This window comes from Mytilus edulis, chromosome 7 (assembly GCF_963676685.1).
Source record: "Mytilus edulis chromosome 7, xbMytEdul2.2, whole genome shotgun sequence".
NCBI classification, from domain to species: Eukaryota; Metazoa; Mollusca; class Bivalvia; order Mytilida; family Mytilidae; genus Mytilus; species Mytilus edulis.
The window spans coordinates 81,214,931-81,224,174 of NC_092350.1; positions in this window are offsets into that span (position 1 = coordinate 81,214,931).

Below are 9,244 nucleotides of genomic sequence, written 5' to 3' on the forward strand. Positions count from 1 at the left end.
TGGGGATGTATGGCACGCCTGAACCACTTTTATAGATAATCCTAGATTATCTCAGATAAACCAGGATTTTCTCAGATAAACTAGGATTATCTCACTTTTTTACATTAAGCTCAGATAAACCGGGATTATCTCGAATTTTCCCAGATAATGCGGGTTTATCTCAGAATTTTCAGATAAACCGGGATTTTCTCCAGATAATGAATTTTCTATATTTTCTAAGATAAGATAAGATAAGAAAACTTTATTTTGATTCGGCATGAGTACAAATAAGCAACACAAGCTCTAAGGAGCTTTTGACCGAATATAAAAACATATAAATAACATAAAAACAGTGCATTTTGACATATAAAACAACCTGTAATACAAAGTTGAATCTCACATACATAGCATGCAATAAAAATAATCAACAAATTTAGAATGAAGTAAAAACATGCTTGACCAGAGCAACCAAAAGCAGCATAAATAATAAAACAGTTTAAGAATTATCTGCAAGCAGAACAGTGACATTCCAAACCGTTCCAGGACTGCACAAGACTTTTAAAATGTGAAAAACTGTTTTCAGTCCTGAAATGGTTTGGAAGACTGTTCCATAAAGTAGCAGCAGCAAATTTGAACGATTTTTTACCGTAACGGGTTGACTTTACCTGTGGAATTTCAAGAATATTTACATACCTGAAAGAATATTTAGATTTTTTGACATTCACCAAATTTTGTAAGCACACAGGAGCGATGTTGTTTATAATTTTAAAAGTTTCTAGAGCCATTGTTCTTATCCGTCTGATCTGCAAGGAAGGCACCTTAGCTTTAAGTAAGAGGTCCTCGTAGGAGCTGGTAAAATCCTCATAAACAAAACGGAGTGCTCTTTCCTGCACCTTTTCTAGTTTTTTGGAATTTTTCTCAGTGCAAAAATGCCATGCCAAAGGGCAAAAATTAAAATTACTAAGAATAAAAGTATGAAATATAGTAAGTTTACTAAGTCTATCCAAAAATGAGCCTAAACGTTTTAAAACATTTAATTGCTGTGATGCCTTCCTACAGATTGAGCTGACATGAACATCAAAATTTAGCTGGTAGTCTATTTCAATGCCTAATAATTTTACTGTTTTTTCACATGTGAGGTTCGAATTTTGAATATGTATAGATGGGTTCTTTTCAAAGGTCTTTTTGCCAACAGCCAAAACTTGAAATTTGTCAGGATTTGCTTGCATTTTATTTACCCTGAACCACTCAATAAGTATTTTTGAATCATATTCCAAAGTTGAAATTAATAAATCGAAATCTGGAGTACAAAAAGATAAAGTATTGTCATCTGCATAGTTATATAAACTACCATTTTTAACAAAAAGAAAAATATCATTTATAAATATATTAAACAACAATGGCCCTAGTATCGAACCCTGTGGTACGCCTTTATGGATGTCAGCCCAACCACTCAGAACATTGTTGACTTTAATTTGCTGTTTTCGATTAGATAAATAGGACTTTAAAAGAGCAACTGCATTGGGGGTTAAACCATATGCTGATAATTTATCTAGCATAATATTGTGAGGCAGGCAGTCAAAAGCCTTAGAAAGATCCATTAATACTGCTGCAATGTACTGGTTTTTATCAAGAGCTTCTCGCCAGTCTTCTAACACTCTGAGAAGTGTGGTCTGACATCCATGTCCACGTCTAAATGCACAGATAAACTAGAGTTTTCTCGAATTTGAATTAAGCTGAGATAATCCTAGTTTATCTGAGATAAACCGGGATTATCTGAGAAAATCCGGGATTATCTGAAAATTCTGAGAAAATTGATTATCGGAAAAAAAGGAGCCAATAGAAAGTCACGACACATTGGAAGATAATTTCATGGTCATAATTAGGGATAAGATATAGAGACCATGGTGCATCTATACAGACAGAATAATGAAAGATAAGACTCTTACGGGAAACGTTTTAGAACGTTTAATTTTTCTAAATTTTATAAAAAATAACAATTGATTTATTTAGGATGTACATGTATTACAGGTATATCGATATTAGTGAAGATCAGAGGGAAGTTGTCTTGAAAGTTTCTTTTAAGAGAATTTGAATGTAATATCCGTATTTTTCCTTATGAAGATAGTGAAATATGTTACATAAATCTGACATCCGCACAATTAACTAGGACAAATAACTTTAATGTTGAAATAAGTTTAGCACAGATGAAATACACCATTTAGAAGTCCTAAAGGGTTTCCTTTTAGAAAGTTATAATCTTAATTAAAAAAGATATCACGCGCCATTTTTCTTTCCGTAATTTTCTCTATTAAAACAAGGAAATATGGTATCATACATTTTATTGCTTAATGTTACATTTTAGTACTTACATTTTGTATTTTATTAGTAAATTGAAATAAAAAGTTTTAAGTGTTTTTTGTTAATTAGATAATCTAATCATGATGATGACAAATGCCCAATACCTGAAATATTTATTACCTTACAACTCTATTATATTGTTTATTAGTTTGTTATTTAACGACACGTGCCCAGTGCATTGTTAACCATTAAACAAACGCTGTTAACACGGGTGTTTGATCGCCACATTTTGAATTGAATTAGATCTATTTTTTTGCAACTTGTATCTTTATTTTTGTTCTAAGAAAACCTTTCGTACTCAGTGCAATCAGGAGGTCCTGGGCGGTTTTAAGACTTTCTGGAAAATTATTACTTAAAATATTTTTTTTTACTGTTAAATGAAATACATGTAAATTCATAGAGTGTCAGTGAGTTTTAATTTATTATACAAATGAGAGCCCGACTTTGGTAGTCCAGATTGAACACATTGGGCAATCGTATATATGAAATCAGGAACAGATGTATCCACAAAATTATAACAACATTGTATGTACTTTCCTGCTTTAATAAATCATCTTTAATACACAATACTATTTATAAATCAATGTTTAAAAGTCACCAATTTATGCTAATTAAGATTAAAACTTCATATAACATATTGTAATACTTAATCTTGTAAAAATTTTCATTAATAAATACTTTTTAAACTAGTAAGATTAAAATTGCATGTGTCATTCGGTCATTTCATGTGTCATTCAATCATTCGTGTTACGTATCTCTATAGTACTTATCTATGGATAAGAGCTAACACTACCAAAACAAATTCACTAGAATTAATCGAAAAATTCTAGAAAAAAACTACCTCTAAGCTTATACTCTCATTACCAACTTATGTAGCAGATGTTACTATCATCATCCTAAACGGAATACTTCCAATAGCCCAACTTCATATTAGATTATTGAACAACATCTTTTGCGCAAGGAATAGAGTGGCGCTATGTTCAAAAATCTGAAACTATAGGGCTAAAAATTTGAAAAAAACGGAAAAAAGTGGGGTTGGCCTATTTTATGGCTTCTTGAGAAAAACAATGAGGGGAGTCACCGGGTATGACTATTTAGGTCTTGTAGAGGAGAAACAGGCGCATCTTTTGCGCAAGGTATCGAGTGGCACTATGTTAAAAAATATATGAAAAAATGGAGATTTTTTTTTCATAGCCTCTATAGAAAAACTTATTAGGGGTGTCACGGGGTATAGCGTGGTGATAGATATACAGAGTGATTGTAGATATGTTCCAGACCGTATGAGTATTTGGACCGTACGCGTACGGTCCGACTAATATTAAGAAGTTGGTCAAGTTTATTTGATACAAATGTATATGGTAGATCAACATAACTTACATCTGAAATTAATATAAAAAGTTCAATAGTAATTGAAATAAAAACTTTTCATATTATAACTATTTAAAAAAAATCACGCTTATTCAATCTGTTAATCTCCTGTATTTAGCATGTAAGTAATTCATTAATAGCAGCCCAGTATGCTCATTGAAATTGAATTCATCGGAAGTAAACATAGAGTGGGAGAACAATTATAGTTTTAGAATATTTAGGAACTTTACAAAAAATGCATATGCAAAGGAACATGCATGATCAAAACATGTTAATGTAAAAAAAAATATGACGTTCTCTGTGGAAACCAGTGTCACCTTGAGTAACAAAATAGAATTATCGGATAAACAAATATTTAATTTCAATTGTTCGCTTATTCACTTTATCCATCTAACTGTAATTATAACAATTTGTATAACGAAAAATAAAGATTTTGATAAATGTTTGTTTGAATTTAACCCATATGATCCCAAAACAAGTATGGTCAGCTGGACCGTACGCGTATACTTATACGGTCCGACCGTACGCGTATGGTCCGACCGTACGAGTATACGTATACGGTCCGGACCGTACGCGTACGGTCCAAATACTCGTATGGTCTGGAACAGATATACAAAGTGTTGTTAGATATACATAGTGGTGATTAAATTCTTTTAAATTCGACGTCCAATTGTTTGATACTAAAATCGACGTCCAATGACAATGTGCCGTCATGTATTGCCAAAAACGACGTCCGATTTATAGTAGTCTTCTCTTATCGATGTCCACTATTAATGAATAATAGAATAACAAATTGCTGAACTTACACTTATACATGTAAATGCATATTGATAAATGACAAGCGAGTATACTTTAAAAAGAACCGAACGACAAAGAAAACTAAACAAAATATATATATAGGGCAACACTCAGTCTTCAACAATGGACAAAATAAAGAAGTATAAATGCCAACTGTTAAAGTATTATAATTTGGACTCTGTAAAAGTTTGTCAACAAATTCATTTGTTTTACACCTGGAGTGAAAAATATACAAAATAAATTGGCATTATGTTTTTATGTTGTGCTGTTACACCATTGTCTCAGATTAGAGGAAGATTTAAAAGCGCTCACAAACATGTTAAACCCAGCCAAATATTTTATGTGCCTGTAGTATAGTGGTTGTCGTTGGTTTATGTCTTGAATATTTGTTGTTCAGATTTTTTTGTTTTAAGTTAGTTTTTAGTTGTATAATAATTGTTTTATATGTGTCATGTCGTGACCTTTATTTGCTCAATGATTCCTTGTTGAAGGACGTACAGTCCCCTATAGATATAAGAAAATGTGGTTTGAGTGCCAATGAGACAATTCCCCATCCAAGTCACAGTTTGTGAAAGAAACCCATCATAGGTAAAAATACGGTCTTAAACACGGAGCCTTGGCTCACACCGAGCAGCAAGCTGTAAAGGTAAAGGGCTATATAATTGCTTACATCCACTTTATTTGAACTCTGGTCTATAGTTGTCCGATTGGCAATCTCTACACGTTTCATTGTTTTTAATAAGCTTTTAAATTACATAAAAAATGATATTGCAACCTGTAAACATCAGTAATACGTACATTAAAAGATAATATATTTTATTTGTCACATATACTCTGTTTAGGTTGTAAAAATATTGATCTAGAACTGTCTTTACTACTTTTTTTTTCTTTATTCTTCTCGGACAATCCAACTTTCAGTTCTGTTATAAACTTTTTTGTCCCAATTTCCACAGTTTTGTTCAGTTTTTTAAGATATATTTTTGTATAATACGGCATGTCGGCAAAACATGTCTCGACGTTTGGATCTTTCCATAGGTCCATTAAAACGGACAACGATTAGAGAAGCTAAAAATTGGACTTCGATTAGAAGAGCCAAAAATTGGACCTCAATTAGAGGGTGATAGAATTGGCCGCCGATTTGCAAAATATACAAATTGGTGATAGAAATAAAGTGTAGATAGATATACAGAGTGGTGGTAGAAATACATTGTGATTGATGATAGACAAAATTGTGATAGATAAACAGAGTAGAGGTAGATATACAGAGTGGTGGTAGATATACAGAGTGGTGATAGATATACAGTGGTGATATATATATATATAGAGAGAAAGGTGATAAATATACAGAGTGGTGATAGATATACAGAGAGGTGGAAGATATACAGAGTGATGATATATATATACAGAAAGGTGATATATACACATATTGGTGATATATTTACAGTGGTGAAAGATACACAGAGTTTTAGGAAATATATAGAGTGGTGGATGATAGACAAAGTGGGGATATATATACAGAGTGGTGGAAGATATACAGAGTGGTGATATAGATATAGAGTGGTGATAGATGTATAGATATCGATAGATACACAGAGTGTTGATAGATATACGGAGTGGTGGTTGATATACAGAGTGTTGAAAGATTTACATAGTGTCGGTAGATTTACAAAAAGGTGTTATTAATACAAATTGGTTATAAATATACATGGGAGTTAAAGATATAGAGAGTGGTGGAAGATATACAGAGTGGTGATATAGATGCAGAGTGGTTATAGATTTACAGAGTGGTGAAAGAAATACAGAGTTATGGTAAATATAAAGAGTGCTGATAGATATACAGAGTGGTGACAGATAAACAGGTTGGTGATATATATACAGATGGAGATAGATATACAGAATGTCGATAGATACACAAAGGGGTGATAGATATACAGATTGATGTTAGATATACAGAGTGGTGATTGGTTTACAGAGAGGTAATAGATATATACATAGATGTGATATATGTACAGATAATGATGGATATATATAGTGGTGATAGATAAACAGAGTGGAGATAGATATATGTAGAGTGGTGGAAGACATACAGAGTGGTGATAGATATACAGAGTGGTGTTAGACTTACATAGAGATAATTTATATACAAGTATGTGATATATATATACACTTAAGGAAATATATACAGACTTGTGATATATATACAGAGTGGTGATATATATACAGATTGTCGATAGATATACACAATGCAGATAGATGGACAGATTGGTAATAGGTATACAGAGTGGTGATATATGTACAGATTGGTGATAGATATACAGAGTGGTGATAGATATACAGAATGGTGATATATAAACAGGTTGAAAAAAGATATACAAAGTGGTGAAAAATATACAGAGTGTTGGAAGATATACAGATTGGTAATATATATACATATTGATGATATATATACAGAGTGGTGATATATGTATAGATTGTCGATAGATATACAGATTGGTGATAGATATACAGAATGGAGATAGATGTACAGATTGGTGATAGATATACAGTGTGGTGATATGTGTCAGATTGGTGATGGATATACAGAGTGGTGATAGAGTGGTGACAGATATAGTGATAATATATATACAGAGTGGTGATAGATATACAGAGTAGTGATAGATATACAGAGTAGTGATAGATATACAGAGTGGTGAAAGATATACAGAGTGGTGATAGATGTTCAGATTAGTGATAGAGATACAGATTGTTGAAAGATATACATAGTGGTGAAAGATATACAGAGTGGTGATAGATATACAGAGGGGTGATAGATATACAGAGTAGTGATATATATATACAGAATAAGATAGATATACAGATTGGCAAAAGATATACACAGTGGTGATATGTGTACAGATTGGTGATGGATATACAGAGTGTAGATAGAGTGGTGATAGTGATATACTAAGTGATAATATATATACAGAGTGGTGATAGATATACAGAGTAGTGATAGATATACAGAGTAGTGATAGATATACAGAGTAGTGATAGATATACAGAAGTCATTTATATACAAGTATGTGATATATATATACACTTAAGGAAATATATACAAAGTGATGATATATATACAGATTGGAGATAGATGTGGAGTTGTGATAGATGTATAGATGAGATTAGATACACAAAGTGGGGGTAGTTAACGGAGCGGTGGTTCATATACAGAGTGGTGATAGATATACAGAGTGGTTGAAGATATGCAGAGAAGTGATACATTTACAGATTGATAATAGGTATACATATTGGTGATATATATACAAAGTGATGATATATGTACAGATTGTCGATAGATATACAGATTGGTGATAGATATACAGAATGCAGATAGATGTACAGATTTGGGATAGATATACAGAGTGGTGATAGATGTACAGAGTGGTGATAGAAATACAGAATGCTGATATATAAACAGGTTGAAAAAAGATATACAAAGTGGTGAAAAAATATACAAAGTGTTGGTAGATATACAGAGTGGTAATACATATACATATTGGTGATATATATACAGAGTGGTGATAAATGTACAGATTGTCGATAGATATATAGATTGGTGATAATTATACAGAATGGAGATAGATGTACAGATTGGTGATATGTGTACAGATTGGTGATGGATATACAGAGTGGTGATAGATATATACTAAGTGATAATATATATATATACAGAGTGGTGATAGATATACAGAGTAGTGATAGATATACAGAATCAAAATCGATGTACAGATTGGCAAAAGATATACAGAGTGGTGATATGTGTACAGATTGGTGATGGATATACAGAGTGTAGATATAGTGATGATAGTTATTTACTACGTGATAATATATATACCGAGTGGTGATAGATATACAGAGTAGTGATATATATACAGAGTAGTGATAAATATACAGAGTAGTGATAGATATACAGAATCGGGATAGATTTACAGATTGGTGAAAGATATACAAAGTGGTGAAAGATATACAGAGTGGTGATAGATGTTCAGATTATTGATAGATATACAGATGGTGAAAGATATACATAGTGGTGAAAGATATACAGAGTGGTGATAGATATACAGAGGGGTGATAGATATACAGAGTAGTGATAGATATACAGAATCAAGATAGATGTACAGATTGGCAAAAGATATACAGAGTGGTGATATGTGTACAGATTGGTGATGGATATACAGAGTAGTGATAGATATACAGAATCGGGATAGATTTACAGATTGGTGAAAGATATACAGAGTGGTGAAAGATATACAGAGTGGTGAAAGATATACAGAGTGGTGATAGATATACAGAGTGGTGATAGATATACAGAGGGGTGATAGATATACAGAGTAGTGATAGATAAACAGAGTGGTGATAGATATACAGAGTAGTGATAGATATACAGAGTAGTGATAGATATACAGAATTGGGATAGATTTACAGATTGGTGAAATATATACAGAGTGGTGAAAGATATACAGAGTGGTGATAGATATACAGAGGGGTGATAGATATACAGAGTAGTGATAGATATACAGAATCAAAATAGATGTACAGATTGGCAAAAGATATACAGAGTGGTGATATATGTACAGATTGGTGATGGATATACAGAGTGTAGATAGAGTGGTGATCGTTATATACTAAGTGATAATATATATACAGAGTGGTGATAGATATACAGAGTAGTGATAGATATACAGAGTAGTGATAGATATAC